Below are 14,196 nucleotides of genomic sequence, written 5' to 3'. Positions count from 1 at the left end.
CGTCTTCTGTTGCCGAACTTTCATTCTCCTTAGGAATGTCTTTTGTACCACTGGTACTTGGCTCATCGAAGTTATCTGGCTTATTTAAGGGTTCAGGTATGTATCTACCTTTACTCATCCAAGAGGTTCTTTCAGATAAGCCCACCGTTTCATCTGCATTATCGATTGGAGCTGACCAGAAGAACTCATCACATCCATCAGCATTGTCTTCGTTTACAATAGCTGTGAGTTCAGCGGTCTGATGTTCGGTTACTCCAGTGACCTTGTACACTTGATTTGGAGTGGTCTGGACCTTTTGATACACAACCGCTTTCTCTACCAAGATCGGGGACTTTTGTTGGGACAATCGAGCGAACTCTACTGAATTTTCAGAAATTAGATTCTTGTGGTTTTCAGGTTCGCTTTTAACAAATTCTGAGCAGTCAACCGTGTCCTCTACAGAAATTTCACTCATGTTGTCGTCCTCGTTAAGCTCAGATGCATTTTCAACATCGATTTTATTTTCTGAGCTCACGTTGGCGTTTAAAGAGTCAAATTTTTGTATGGTTTCGGTTCTCAGTTTAAGTTTATCATTTTCATCCAAAAGGTTTTTAAGCATATCCTTGTGGTCTTTGGATTTAATGAAAGATTCAATTTTGTCCAGTCCATACATGTAGGTTGGATTGACATCATCAGATGATATCACATTCTCATAGTTATAAGCCTCTGCATCAATTTCATCCTCCTTAAACTCCAGGAAGGGCAAAATCATGCGATGGATCTTTTGGCCTATTTCACAATCTAAGTGAAGCTGAGTAATATTAGAATAAAGACGTTTTGCAATTAAACAAAAAACATTCCGCTGTTTTAATAACTTTAAATTATCTCTTTGTAAATAAATGTTTTCGTCTTTAATTTTAACTACTTCAGACTCCTTTAACTCGATCCACATACGCCGCTCCTCACTCTTCGACGCCGCCCTGCTTAATTGATCAGTTAGGTTAGAATTGGTGACTCGAGTTTGAGTTAAGCTACTATCTAGATGAGAAATTCTTGTATTAACATTTTTTAATTCTTTCTCATATGAGGATTGTGGTACTTTAAATGAAACAAAAACCGATTGTACCTTCTTTATCAGTTCATCAAGCTCATTGAACTGCTGGCTGAGTGGTTTGGCCGTAAAGCACATGTCCTCCAGCACCTTCGGTTCATTGCTTCCACTATCGGTGTTGTATCCCCTCATCTGAGATACATCAGACACCATGAAGCATCTTCCTCCACTGCTTTCCTCCTTTGCCACATAAGCCTTTCCATGAGTAGGCTTCCTCACTTCATCGTCTTCTGAGTCGGTAGACCAAACTTCCGTGCTACCGAACTCGTCATCAACAACCGAACCATGCACAATAAGAGCATTGATAGAAGGGTTAGCGGTAGACTTCTTCTTTCTCAACTCATCCAGCCTTTTCTGCAACACGGCTTCCTCATCTTTTTCATCACCCTTTTCAGCCATCTTCTTAAGGACACAATCTTTAGCATAGTGGTTTTTCCCACCACAGTAGTAACAGCTAACTCCGGAATCTCCATCCACATTCGGTTCCTTCATGGGCTCTTCAACCCTCGGTTCATTGTTAACTTTTTCTGAACTGTAACTCCCCTGCCAGTTTCGGTTTTTATTGCTGGGGAATCTCTTCTTTATGAACCTCTTGGGGTTAGACACCATCATAGCACAATCCTCAGACGTGAGGTCATACTCCTCCAAGTTAAGGTCTTCATCCTCCATCACGCCTTTGCTTTTTGACAGGAGGGCCAACGAACCAAGGCTTGAGACAACGTTCTTCTCCTGCAGTACAATCTTCTCTTGGGACTTGAGAATGCCCACCAGTTTCGCCAAAGAATATGATTTAAACTGCTCATGGGCTTTGACTGTAGACACCACTGCTCTCCATTTAGACCGCAGACCATTTAAGAAAGTAACCTTCTGCTCGATAAGCTTCCTTTCGATGTCATGTTTGATCATCTTGCTGAGAAGATGATTGAAGCGATCGAACGTCTGGGTCACCGTTTCTTCGGCTCCTTGCCTGAATTCTCCAAACTCAGATAAGAGCAAGGTTTGGATAGAATATTCAAGATCCTCGTCTGTAGAATACAGTTCGCGAAGTCTATCCCAAACTTCCTTTGCCGTCGTGCATGAGCTGACCAACCTAAAGGTGTCGGACTGAAGGGCGAATCTGATTAACCTTAATGCCTTGATATTGCACTGGAATTTGTCCTTTTCATCTTGTGCAATGTCCTTAACATCCTTCAGCAGATCATTGTACTCCTTTTGTGTCTTAATAATCCTGGACGTTGCAGAATGAGAAAACGGTCCATTAATGATAGCTTCCCATATGAGGTATCCATTATCCTCAGATCCAATCACGTAGTCTTCAAAGTGATGTGCCCAGACTTCATAGTCATGGGTATATAGGATTGGAATCTTTGTCGTCGAACCGATGCTGTTGGAAATATTAATAGGATTTGATTGCGACTCGTCCATTATGATCGAAAAAACCTGTTAAAAGATCAGACTTGTAATAACTCAGATTAGGGCAAAACAATAAATATCAAGATACCACTTGTTGGGATTAAAACCCTAATTGTGATTTGATGAACAAGATGCGGAAAATAAGAACAAACACAAATAATGAAGATTATGTCGAATGATCACTCGATTTATTCAAACAAGAGGAATAAATTACACTTTCAGCATAGACTAAAGAATCTAACACTACATAAGAAACCTCACGTGGCGACTACATTTTGCCTCACACTCTTAACCCTAATTGTGAATAATACATGACTATTTATAGGGAAAAGAAAAGTCTTGGGCTTTTAACCTAGAATTCATTAAAGGGGCCCATCGCCATCATCCATGGAGTGCTTTGAAACCCTACAATCTCCCCCTCAAAGTATGGAATGGATGACAATGCTTTAACTTCCAAAACAAGCATCTAGCAAATAAAAAGATCTGCAACGAGGAATATATGATGCAATCCACGAATCTTGATTCTTCAATAGTCTTCAAACACGGGCTCTAGGATATATAAATCAAGCACTGAAGTAATGTCTTTAAACTTCATTTTCGAATGTAATCCCAAAGAATCTTCATGAAAACCAAACCCACCACAAAAAACCATTTCAGAACAAAGAAACTGAATCACTTCTTGTCTTTGAAGAGCTCCCCCTCCAAGTCACAACGATCTTCAAATAAGCTAATGATATAAGCCATCAAAAAATATCATGTAACAACCCAAACTTTAAGATTCGTAACGCCAGTTGATCGAGAAAATACAAGAAGTCGGAGATATAACAAGTCCTTAGCAGAGCTCGATGAAAAACTTCCGCTGTAAAGGATACTTCTCTGTAAAAGCTTTAGTAGAGCTCGATGAAGAACTTCTGCAATAAAAGCTACCTTCATAATTCTACCACAAGCTTTATCAAAAATCTTCAACTTTGAAAAGTCACAAATCTAATTTCGAATGGCCATACCAAATTCTCCCCCGATTTATAATCAAAAACATGATTATAAAGCCTTCAAATGGTCATGAGAATGATCTTGAATGGATAAAAAATTACTAAGCTCCCCCGCGACAAAACGATATACACAATGAAGTATAAAATCTGAAAAAGTCGTGAAAAATTTGATGATATCACGAAAAACGACCTTCCGAACCGCCAAGACTTGATGGAATCATTATTTTGCTGTTCACGAAAAAATATGAGCGTTAAAAAATTCAAAACTGTTCACCGGCCCTCAAAGTTGTAAACTTTTCTGAATACATGGCTGAAATTGTCACTTTGCAGAAATTCTGGAACTGAAAATGTAATTCTGCATCAATACCCCCTTTATTTGTGATAAAATCTGAAAATGGTCCATAATCACCAAGCTGTGAAAACAACAGGGACCAAAAGTGCCAATGCGCTGAAGTTGCAGGGACCAAAAATTAAACTTTACTATCTTCTTCCCCATTTAGACGTAGATGAAAGAGCACAACGACACAACTCACGATCAAATAACAAACTCAAGAAATCAATAACCCCCGAATTTACACTTTCGTTCCGAGCATCATAATCCAATTTCATGACAAAAGCGAAACATTAGCCAAACCAAATCACAGGTTTGCTTTCCCCTCTTTCGTTCCAAGGCTAATAAACGAACCCAATCATAGGTTCGCTTCCGATTCGGTCGAATACAACCCAAAGTGAATCCAGATTCGTTCGCAGTTCATGAAACACCCATATCACAGTCCATTTCGTTCGTTCTCAGTGAGTTTGCTTGCACCAAAGTGTTTGCAATACCAATTTTAACCTTGAGAATTAACCTGCAAAAGCGAACAGATATGCAAAAACCATTCCATCTCGTTCCGATTGATGCCATCCAACATCACAATTCTGAATATGTCTTTCATTTTCGGTTCTGATCGATCCATTGCATCATCGTTCCAATTCCGATTTCAGTTCCAAATGCGAAACCATCTCGATCCAATTTTGACTTTTCTAGATTGACCAACCAAATCGAAATACAGTCTGTTCGTCGACCCTATTTTCTTCCAGTCATTATCAAGCAATTATCATTACGATTAAACGTGTCGAATGATTAAACAAAATCCTCAGAAGAGCTCGATTAAGAACATCAACTGTAGAGGATTGGTAGGTTACAAGAACGATTAAAGAAACCTGTAAATGCTATCATTATGCTCTAGATCAATCGCTAAAATCGTTAACCTAATATGCATGCAAGCATATACTTATATATTAAACATAATGGGTTCTCGGTTGGACAGGCCCAAACCGGAATACAAACTAAATAAATAAACTATCGAGCCCAATAGACGCAATCTTTAACAAAATCTTCAGCCCAACACTTAGGAAAATGTGAAAAGGTAATAACACATGAAATTACACTTTGTACCTTACCAAGTCGTTAGTGGAGCGTGTGTGGTTAACCGACACACTAATAAGGAATAGTAAGAGTGGCAAAGGGTAACTTGACTTTATTATAGATCGGTGGAGCGTGTGTGGTTAACCGGCACATTGATTAGGTTATAAAGTTAAGGGTACCAATTCAATTTGCATGGATATTCTCACCTTGTTTGTGATCCTCGACATCCCAGTCACAAACTTGAGAGGGCACAATCGAGATTCAAACATGCCATTGAAAGTTCAATGTATCTCAAAAGATGTAGGAGTTTCAAATCCAATTAAAACTTAATTATATTTCGTTTTTCATGGTGGAAATTGGTAAATCGTCATTTACCTACCTTCAACTATTTTATAATTTGGATTACGGCATCCCTCTTCCAGTTATAAATAGGTTGTTGGATCTTAGCCTTAATATTTCATATTGGGTGTTATATTAAGGACTTTAAATCAACTAACTTGAATTTCTCCCTTATAGATGTCTCCTTCAGACAACTATGGTCTTCCCAAATCTTTAGGAACAAGCTATCCTAATGAAGATGATATCCCAAATGGCAATCAAGGTGAAAGATCAATCCCTTTGTTGTGAATTAGTGGGACTAGAAATCATACTTCACTTCCTTCACCTCCTCCAATAAATCTCACTATCCCACAAGTTTCAAGACCTGATAAGTTCTAAGTCACTCAATCCCTATTGGCAAGCAAAGTCTATATGTGCTTACATCATAGAGGTTAAGTCACATATTGACAAGCCGAGAGAGTTGGGTGTCGAAGTCTCAAGGTAGCTAACTGTTGACTTGGTTCTTTTGTCACTCCCTGATGACTGATCATGACATGACCCTTTAATGATCTTATCTATTTGCTTGGTGCTACTGAATCAGCAATGATTTGGAACACTAGTAAATCAAATTTGATTAGAAGATCAACTTCCTAAAACTTCTTGGACATTGACAATGGTGACACTGGAAATCCAGAAAAACTTTCTCTTCCCAATTGAAAGGGATCAGCCATGGTCAAGTCGGTTGACCTAAAGGTAAAGAGAAAGGCTAAGTTTTTGATTGTCCCGTATACCATTTCCAAATATTCCATATGTTTCCTTTTGCCAATAGGAGGGGCATTGGTTGCGAAGCTACCGAATTTACCTGAAACCTCATAAGGATGGTAAAGTCAAAAGTTTGACTCTACTTCAGTTAAAGTCCGTTATCTAACTCTATTAAGTCTCTTTTGGAGATTTTTAATACATGATGTAATGTAATTACATTTTGATGCTTTTGAAGAATCAAAGGAAGCCTAAAGAAAAGGTTTGCTGATTCTGATCGCATGGTTCGATGACCAGAATTTTGAGCCACTGCATAAGAGTTATGAGATATTGCTTAGGAATAGATATGAACAAAGTTTTCATATGAATTTGCATTGTAAGGATAAGTTTTTTCGTAAGTTTTAAAATAACAGAAAAAGTTTTGATTTTATTTATTTTAAGTATCCTTACAAAGGCATTTGTGAAAAATTGTTTCCATTGATAAGCAATATTGGAAAATGAATTTGATTCTTTCGTTTGTGGTAGTGTCATAATTTATCAAATAAGGAAAGATTCTCATCACCCAAGTTTCAGTTGGATAGAAACTTGGAATCATGCAAGTTGTATTGTGTGATGAATGAGAATTTTCATCTTTGGTAAATTAAGACTAATTCCTTGTTCACATTCGCATGTGAGTCAGGCGAAGGACTAAAGGATCGGGTACATTAGGTTGTGCACTAGTCAGGTGCACCACAAAGGTTGATAAGATTATTCGTTATGATTTACTAAAGTTTAGTAAATATGGTTATACTTACAAGTTTAAGTATAATTCTGAAGCTTTGGAAAAGTTTCAATGTATGACAGAACGGATAAGAAGAATCAAATAAGGCAGGAAGATAAAAGTTTCTCAAATCTGAAGAGATGGGAGAGTACTTGAGTATCTTGTTTTATGATTATCTTAGTGATTATGAAACCATATCACAATTGATCCTCTAAGGACACCTTAGTTTATTTGTTTGGCTAAGGAGAGGAATCTTGAATTGTTGAAATGGTTAAATCAAAAGATAAATCATACTTCGTTCCAAAATCAAATATGAGAGTCATACTCCAAGATTGAGCCTTGAGTGACATAATCTTAAGAAAGGTCTAAAACACTTGTCAAATGTAGAGTAAAATATTTTCTTACTCTTGTACATTTAAAATTGGTAAGTTGTGATGTTTTGGATAAAATAAAGACCAACTAAGACCAATTGTGAGAAATGTTTTTCCTTGATAAGAATCCGCAATAACTCTTAAATATTTGTTTTGTCAAGGTTTGGTTCTTGACAAAGAGAATATTATATGTCAAGAGGACAGTGAGAGTCTTGAGATAGTCTTGAGAACTGATCAAGAGTATTGTTAATCACTAGCCCACGACTTAAGGTTTATAACCTATGGTGTTGACTTATTCTTTTTTCTATGCCATTCCAGTTAAAGTTGGCTATGATTGTGAGTTCTATGAGTTCTTAATTGTTTGCATAACAACCTGGAAGCAATGGTAGGCCCTTGTGCTGATGGGTGGCAAGAAAATGAGATTGAACAAGTTCAGTCCATTTGAGTTTGGATTTTTCACTAACCTTGTCTTTTGATTATGGTTTTGACAAATTCACATGGATAGGAACACATACACTATAAAATCTAAGTGTCATAAGTTTTCTCTTCGATTCATGAAATGATGGTGAGGAAACGCTTTCACTAAGAAGATTTTAAGTAGATAGCAGTTGTGATATTTGCATTCTAATATAGTTAGTGGAGCGTTTGTGGTTAACCGGCACACTAACTAGTGAGAATTGAAAAAGGTCTAGACAAACATGTGAGCTTTCTAAGGAAAGGTGTATGATTTTGATTAAGTCTTATCAAAGCATCTCGTATAAGAAATCTGAACTTTGGTAAGAAAGTCAATAAAGTATTGATTTCAAGAAGTCCAATTGATTTCTGGATACATGTCAGAGCTAGTGGGAGTATAAGTGTTATGCCAATAATCATCATGCTAGTGGGAGCATGATTATTATGTTAAGTGTTGCAAGTTAGCAATGTTAATTATAGAAAACAAAAGTTTCAATTCGGGTTTGAAAGGTTGTTTTGCTATAATTAAGGTAGAGGATTTTATACTTCGTTCCAATTCTACAAGCTTAGATTGAGATTTTAGTCAACTTTAGTCAAGGATATATATGAATGTTATGTTGGAATGGTTCAACATAAGGAAATTCTATAAATGTTGCATTCTCAAAATTCGATTATGATTACGACATACCTCTTCATAGTTCAAATTGTGAGAACATGGCAAATAAAAAATTTTATAGCATGAATCATGTCCCATATGCTTTGGGTATAAGTTTGACTACATGTGCTATAATATTTATCCATTCTAAATTTTTCCAAATGCTTAGGGCATTAGGAGGGAAAAAGGAATAGAACTGGACATGACTAAAATTATTAAACAATTATCGAGGACAATCTGAGGTTTACCAAAGATTAGTCACTCATGGATAATTGGAAGTATAGAGTAACGACCATATTGGCATATTTTGAAAAGAGGCAACTCATGTTCAAAAGTGATGGTCAAAATGGGAATATGGACTTGTTTCCATAGGTGGAAGTTATTCTTTGAATTTGTGTAAGATTAAAGAACTTAATGCAAAGAAGGATGTTCAAAGGAATGTACTTTGAATTTGAGACTTCATTTCCATGGAATTGCTTTCCAATGGAATATTCTGTAATGTCTATTGCCAAATCTTTATGACTTTGTGCATTGTCATTACAAGGGGATCATTGCATATAAGTTTTGAATCTAACAGATTATAGTAAATGACAAGAGTTTGGTATTCTTACATTTACAAGAAGGATTGGAATTGTGAAATAAACATCGTTGAAATATTGTCAATTGATCTATTTCACAAAGAGAAGACCATATGTAAACATAGTGTGCATACTTGGAGTATGGCATAGCTATTGTTTGGAAGAACATAGTATGCATGCTTGGTGCATGGCATGACTATTGTTTCAATTCAAGTATTAAGTTGATAAAATCGAAACATTGAATAATGAGTAATCAATATGGTGCTTAGATAAAAGGTGTTTTTATTTACTCTAAATTGTTGGGGCCATATAGGATTAGTATTATTCTTGTGTTTCACTTTGCATGTTTTGACTTCCAGAATAATTATTTTATTCAAACTCTCCACAGTCGGTCATACGTTGGAAGTAGATATTGAATTAAGACTGTCATGAATCTGGCTTGTAAGATTTGTCTAAGGTGCATTAGACATAGCAATGGTTGCTACAACATTCATGAGTGCTCATAAATTCTGAGTATTGGATTCAACCCACGCTCATTTGAATCACTTCATGGATTTTATCACGAGTGAATCATGAGACAATAATATCTTATATTCTTCAAACCTAGAGATATGAGTTGTTGACTATGAGTTGGTTATACATTGATTGCACGAAAACGCATTGGTAACTTGATGTTACAAAACGTGCCTTTGTGTATGATTCAACAAGTAGTCAGTATAAGCATATGAGTCGAAGTTTATCCATTCCTTTTAACCTTAATGGGATAAAAGCGATATCTGTGGGCCCTTCGATGATTTCGTGATGACAAAATGTAAGTGCTCGGCCGAGCTTGGACTGATTTGATTTGTTCAATTAGTCAGTCGTCATAAATCGGAAATCGGGAAACCACGAATGGACAGAGAGAATGATTATACTCCATGTCTCAGTCCATATGATATCTAGAATGAAGGAATATATGATCACTTATCTAATGGACGTGTCATTGATTTGTTCAGAGTTTGACAACAACTTTTAAGAGCTACGATTGCTAGTCAGGTTGTGAAGGTGTACTTGCAATTATAGTTATTAGACTTATCCAAGTGGGAGACTGTTGGATTAGTGTCTAAGTCCATAACTATAATTGGCATATACTTGACCCGACCCGGCATGGTCCATTTGGGTTGCATAACATCATGTCTTTAGATAGACTAAAATGAGAGAAATAACACTTAAGGTTTATTAATATATTATAAGTTCTAATATATTAATAAGATTATTTAATTAGTATTGATCAAGAATTAATTAAGTGATCAAAAGAAGACTAATTAAATATATGGGTTGATTGTGTAAATCATCCATACTTATATAGTGGGCTATTGCTCCATGGATTATCAAGTTGGGCTAAAACCCATAGGATGCTCCATGGTGTATTTGAACCCATGGATCCAAGGAAATGGAAAGCCATGACAATTAGGGTGTACCCTAATTGTGACTAACTATATAATGATCTTATTATTGAAGAAATTGGCTACTAGTGAAACAAGTGAGGGCAAGCCGATTTTGAAGTGTTCTATTTTTCTCTCTAAGTTATTCCAAATGCATTTGATGTTGTGTGAACCATTTGAGGTGTCATACCTGGGGCACTAGGCTCTCAAGCTACATGGAATCAAGCACCAACAAAGAGGTATGTCATTCTACTAGCTTTTATATTATTTGTACTTCATAATATGCTAGTTAGGATAAACACCTTGGAAATTGATATTTGCATGTATGATAGAGAAAACATAGATCCGAGGTATTTAGGGTTGCATGTACACTTAGGAGTGTTAGAATGATCAAAACCCAACAGTTTTATGTTATGAATGCATTCATGGTTATGAAATTTTCTAGACATGTCCTTATGATGGGAAAAATAAGACACTGATTGGATGGTGCCTCCCACTGCGAAGTAGTTTTCGAGGGGTATAGACTCCCAATCAACCACGATAGGATTAACGCTCTCGTGGTTAGTAAGGAGCTGGTTGTAAACCGACGAGGGGTACTTTACATATCATATGAGCTAGTAGTTTACCGGAGAGGGGTATTAACTCCCCATATGTATGAGTAATTCGTAAAGTTTATGATATCAAATGTTTTATGATTTGTTAAAGTGTTCATGAGGTTATGAAAGTAAGTTCCAGATTTATGAAGTTTCATAACTTCACAGTATTGAATGTTTGCAAAAAGTTAAAGTTTATATGAAATATTTGGAAAGTATATTTCATATTTATTTTGTTCATTTTAAACTATATATCTCTCGAGCCTTTTGACTTACGTATTCTATTTTATTGAATTGCTATTTGTTATGGGTGATATTTTTATGTTTATCGTATTATTTCTAACATCTTGAACTTTTACTAACATCTTGAATGTCCCAAGATCTTGAATAAGGCAACATCTTGGAACTCATGTCGTATCTTTTGTATTATTCTATTCAAGACTAAAGGCTTATCAGACATGGACCAAGTCAATCAAGCACGAGGTCAGAGAGATAAGATGTTGAGGCTTCCTGAAAAACCTGGTCAAGCAAGAATAGGGGAAGATCTCGGATTTTTAGCATTGTTTTTTATGTTATCAATGTATAAAAATACATGTTGATCTTGTTCGACGCATATTCACTAATAAAAGTTCTAAGGCACTATGACATTTTCACCTCCCGAAGTTTTATGTCGAAGATACAAAATGTTATGGGTGAAATTTTTTGACTAACATCTTCTGTAGGATTTGAAGTAATAATGTACTTAAGATATTGGATAAGATCTTGAAGGGTACTGAATTAATTAATTATTTTATTATTTAGTCTCTTATGTGATTTAGGTGTTGAAAACATCAATAAAGACCCGGTAAAATCAGTATTTCCCGAAGAAACGCACATAAGTAGACTTGTTAATCTAGAATTTCTAGCATAATGGTCAAGATAAGATCCCACATTTCTAGCATAATGGTGAAGAGTAGATAATGCTGAGATTTCAGGGATCTAGTTCATAAACGTTAGAAAGGCTATGTATATTTTAGTAGCTAATCTCACACTTGTACACACATGAACACTCTCGATTTTACTTGTATTCTACAACTAGAACATACATTACTTGTACTCGTTCATTTTATTCAAAAAAATCATCAAATGTAGCCAATATATTTTCGACTGCTGAGGTTTTGTGCCGACAATCTTATTCAAGATCGAGGGTTCCCTCATAATTCTTGTGTCATGCACCACATAATCTTAATTAAGAATCTGATTATAACACCACAACCTTTACTAATTTAGTTGACAATTACTTTGCATATTTTTTTTACCAAATTTGGCACCCACCGTGTGGCCGTGGTGCTACATTATTGTCAAATATCAATCCCTCGGACCATCTCACAGACCATGTCTACTTTGCTAGATACATATTAAACCTTTATGACTTCTCAAGTCTCCTGAATTCCTCTCGCATATGTACCATTGGCTACCAATCTTCAAACCACGATTCCATAACCCTTCCCAAGATTTTCATTCTCTTCTGCTAGGAATGCTACCCGACATCTTGATACATGAATTCCTTAAGAAACTCATGTTCTAATTTCCAATGATGAGTTTTTTTCTACTCTAGGTCAACTAATGGAGCACATAAGAAGACAAGACGAGGGCAATTGAAGTTTTTCAAAGAGAGATGTATTGACTAAGTGTTGAAATGACGAATCCTGCAACGAATGCTCCGACATCTGCTACTCCTAGGATTATTCCTTTGGCCTCAAGAAATCTAACCTTTGAAATGGGCATATCTTCGCTGAATCATAATGGAGATCTAATTCCCATGGCAAGCGCTATAATAACAGATTATGTCACTCCCACCACCAAAAATCCAAGCTCTAATACACTAGGAGGGAATCTTCATCACTCATGACTCAATTGTTGGTATCTTTAATAATAATGATATTTTTTCTAATACTAATCAAAATACATGTATGACCCTTCTAGTTTAACAAGAGATCAAGCAATTATGACAGACGATCTCTACCATTCTTGGAGTGGTTCCTCCGATCCATGAAGTGTCCTGTGAAAGACATAGAATGTCAGGATTCACGCCTAACATCAGTAATGTGGAAATCCCCAAGAGATCCCAGACGCCAAATATGAAACTGTATGATGGATCTATGGATACTGCGGAACTTGTCACCCAATATTGAGAAAGAATGTAGATCATTCCTATCCCGATAGACCTAAAAGAGGTCTGCTTGTGCAAATGATTCGGTTCAACACTTACCAGCCCAACCTTGAAATGGATTTTAAATGTTCATCCTTACTCTATTTTTTCCTTTTCACATCTTGTTAATCTCTTTAACAATCAATTTTCTTATAGTAGATCCTTTGAAAACTTATCAGTGACCTTTTCAAGATTTCACAAAACTCTGAAAAATCTTTTAGAGATTATCTTAGCATGTTTGGCAAGGAGGCACTGAAAATTCCTCATCTAAAAATGGCAACTGTTGTGGATGCCTTCAAAATAGCTTTAAAGAAGAATCCATTGTTCTACGAGGATCTTGTAATGACCCCGTGCAAGAAGCTTGATGAAGTCAGCAACAAGTCCCTAAGATTTACAATGATAGAGAAAGACAAATGGATGCAAAAGAAAACTACTCCTCTAAATGCCTACGGAAATCCGATACATCTTCTCAAAGATTCCATATACCAAGGCCTTACGACAAACTAGAGAATCGAGTCAATGCACTAGAAGACGAAGAAGATGATAAAAAATATCCTAAGATTTTTGATTATTTATTTTTGGTTGACACTACACGACCAATCATTGCCATGTAGTATGTCACAACTAGGAAATTTTGATGCCTTGTAACTACAACAATTATGTTAACTATCTTGAACCTAGAACATTCAAATGGGCCCTAATTGGACCCATATGCATGAAACTTAATATTTTGGGCCTTATAAGCCTAAAATGAACTAGGTTATATTCAATGGGCCCTATTGGGCCATTACAAATCTAAATAGCCCTAATGGGCCATAAAACTCATCCTTTGATTATTTCGGCCGTGAGCCATCTCCAAACACCATGTGGGCCGAATATCATTTAAATGGGCCATATTTTGGACTTAAGCACTCAAGGCCCAAACCCTCTTTTCCCTTCTCCACTTTCTCGTCCAACAAATAAAAAAAGGAAAAGAATGGATAAATGAAGATTAAACATGCAGATGACAACTCATGTTTAACCACCATATAACTATGGTAGCATCTCATGTTTCAAGACTAGGTATTACCTCACAAATAACAAGGTTATGATCTCTCTCTCTCTCTCTCTCTCTCTCTCTCTCTCCCTTCTCTCCATACTCTCGGCCAACCCTCTCACCACCTCCATTTTTCTTTCAAAAAAAAACTCTCTCAA

Source organism: Lactuca sativa, chromosome 2, assembly GCF_002870075.4.
Source record: "Lactuca sativa cultivar Salinas chromosome 2, Lsat_Salinas_v11, whole genome shotgun sequence".
Lineage (NCBI taxonomy): Eukaryota > Viridiplantae > Streptophyta > Magnoliopsida > Asterales > Asteraceae > Lactuca > Lactuca sativa.
Note: the sequence above shows the minus strand (reverse complement) of the source record.